At 37.6% G+C, this 3,194-nt stretch overlaps 1 pseudogene; it reads right to left on the reverse strand.

Moving 5' to 3' along the window:
* Positions 1 to 1,906: 1,906 nt before the first annotated feature.
* LOC104851109 lies at positions 1,907 to 2,823 on the reverse strand (annotated as a pseudogene).
* Between the last annotated feature and the right edge of the window lie 371 nt (positions 2,824 to 3,194).

Here is a 3,194-nt window from a genome sequence, read left to right on the forward strand (position 1 = left end):
GAAGTAAAGCAGCAAAGAAATTTATGAAAAAATGTTCAACACCACTGGTCATTTGAGAGATGCAGATGAAATCAACACTGAGATTCCACCTCACCCCAGAAAAAATTGCTGCTATGAAGAAATAAACCAATAACAAATGCTTGTGGGGTTGTGGGAAGAAAGGAGCCCTTCTCCATTGTTGGTGAGACTGCAAGACTGATGCAACCACTGTGGCAATCAGTATGGAGATACCTTAAACAACTAGGAGTAGAAGTCCCATTTGACCAAGCTATTCCCCTGCCAGGTATCTTTCCAAATTAATAAAGAGTCATACCGTGGAAATATATGCACACCCATATTTATAGTGGCACAGTTTGTAATAGCTAAAACTTGGAAACAGCCCAAGTGCCCTTCAACTGGATACTGGATAAAGAAGATGTGGATTTTCTATAAAATTGAGTGCTCAGCCATAAAAACGAGAAACTAGAGTTATGTATAGCTAAGTGGATGCATAATGAGGCCATACTCTTCAGTGAAATAAATAGGACACATGTGTATAATTGCCAAGTAGTTTCTCTGGTTTGAAAAACAAGAAGTGTAAATAAGGTTCTAATTGTATGATTGATAATGTGAAATAGGAAGAAAAGTGGTAAAGGAGTCAGGTAAGGGGTAAGGATAGGGGAAATGAAAGAATGGAAAAGAAAAAATAAGAGAAAAGGAACAATGGAAACAAAGCCTAGGGAAGGGTGTAGGGGGTGAAGGGAAGTCAGGGGAATGAGGAGAAAATAAGAACCAAGATATATCATATCAAGGTACAATTATCCCAATGATGAATGCAACTGTATTGTATATCTAAAATGTACCAATAAAGAAAAAATAATAATTTCAGAAACCAAATGTTAAAATGTTTCAAGATTTCAAAGAAAAAAAACAAATAAAGGCTTAAGATGTTTAATGAGCTCAAAAATGAAGGAATAAAATCAGATTTAGTTAATGAGCTGTTCAATGATTTTAAAGAAGAGAAAACTAAGTAAATAAGTAAATTAAATATACTAATTACCAATTTAAGAAAACATTTGTGATTATGGAAAAGAATCACTCAGAAATCCTGGATATGAAAAATTCAATTGAAATTTTAAGAGCAGTAATGAATGATCTGAAGAGAGATTATTAGGATTTGAAGACAAGGTTGACATTGTACATCATGAACTCAATGATACATAAAAATAACAGGATACTATGGAAAATGAATTAATCCAAAAGCTGCTTGATGACTCAAAGAAAAAAGAAAAAAAGAAAACCTCAAATTGTAAGACTTAAAGGAAGGTTAGAAGCTAACACCAGAAGCATTTTCAAATTTACCAAAATTGCATAGAAAAATTTCCAAATCTATTAAAATAATAAAAATCCAGGTAAATATACTTAAATATTACAGCCAGAAAATAAACCCTCTATTAAAATTCATAGTCAAAAATCCCAGAAATTCAGCCAAAAAAAAAAAAAGAGAATACCAATGGAACAATAAAGCAGGCCACAACCCATGACGTACAACACATCAGACCACAGCCTGTGGCACAAATGTTGCCAATTTCAAACTGGCTCTACATTTTGGTTAACCTGGCATGAGGCAGCAGACCAACCAGATCCTGAATGAGAACAACATCCTTGGAGAGAAGTTAAGCTTAGAGGGCCTGATACCTCCAGAGAAAGTGTGGATATGTCCAGTGGCTTTAGGGATTCCACTGTAAATTTACCTAAGTTAATGGAAGGAAGACACTTGTGGATGACCGCCAAGGAGAGGGTACAGTTTAAACATAGTCATTAAACACCTGAAATGAAATGAAGTAGTGAGTTTTGTGTGTTCAGTTTTATTTCATTTCCAAATCTACATTCCAAATGAATAATAAAATTCCTGGGATTAGATTGTCTAACTATGGAGCCTCTTCAGGGTGCTACTGAAGTCCTTATTCCTCAGGCTGTAGATGAAGGGATTCAGCATGGGGGTGACCACAGTGTACATCAGAGAGGCCACCATGCCCTTCCTGGAAGAATACAACACAGCTGAACTAAGGTACACAGCAAGGCCTGTTCCATAAAATAGGCAAACAACCAACAGGTGAGAACTACAGGTAGAAAAGGCTTTGTACCTCCCACCTGATGATGGGATCCTCATAATGCTGGACACAATTTTAGAGTAAGAAAAAATGATCCCTGTCATGGGAAAAAAGCCAAATATGACACCAACAAAATAAGTGACAATATTTTTGATTAAAGTATCAGAACAGGAAAGCATAAGGAGTTGAGAAGGCTGACAGAAGAAATTAGCAATTTTGACAGTCTTAAAGCAAGTTGTAAAGCAAGGAAATTGTGCACTTGGGAAGCCAAAAAGCTAAAAAAGACACATACTAACATTAGCAACATGCAGAGGTGTGGATTCATAATGATCACATAATGCAGGGGGTGGCAGATGGCCACAAAACGATCATAGGCCATCACAGTCAGAAGCATGTCATCCATACACATGAAAATAATGGAGAAATTCATCTGCATCAGGCAGCCCACATAGGAGATGGCCCTGCTGTGAGTTGGGATGTCCACAATCATCTTGGGGACTGTGGTGGAGATGAAGCAGATGTCAGCCAAGGACAGGTTGGAGAGGAAGAAGTACATGGGGGTGTGGAGGTGGGAGTCAGAGATGACAGCCAGGATGATGAGCAGGTTCCCGAGCACCGTGACCAGGTACATGGACAGGAACAGTCCAAGGAGGACAGGCTGCAGGTCTGGATCCTCTGAGAAGCCCAAGAGATGGAATTCAGAGACACTTGTTACATTGTATATTTCCATGTTGTTTGAGTGCCCTTATGAAAAGAAATTTCATTCAAAAAGTGAAGGGAGGGCAGGGTATGGGGAAAAAATGAGAACCAAGACCTATCATGTAAAGGTACAAAATCCCAATGATGAATGTAACTACTGTATACCTGAAATGTAACAATAAACTCAATGAGAAAAAAATGAAGCAGGCACCCTAGATTCCGTATTTTGAATTGGAATAGTCACAAGTAAACTTACATTTGAAGGCTAACCTTCAGAAATATTTCTCAGTATGAAAAACCCTGTTCCTCAAGAGATTTTTTCATTATTTGGTTTCATGATATCTACCTCCATTTACACACTCCTACTTTACAGACCCTGCATTGAATTCTTTGAGGACACCA

Source organism: Fukomys damarensis, unplaced genomic scaffold (genome assembly GCF_012274545.1).
Source record: "Fukomys damarensis isolate Sample0158 unplaced genomic scaffold, DMR_v1.0_HiC HiC_scaffold_30, whole genome shotgun sequence".
Lineage (NCBI taxonomy): Eukaryota > Metazoa > Chordata > Mammalia > Rodentia > Bathyergidae > Fukomys > Fukomys damarensis.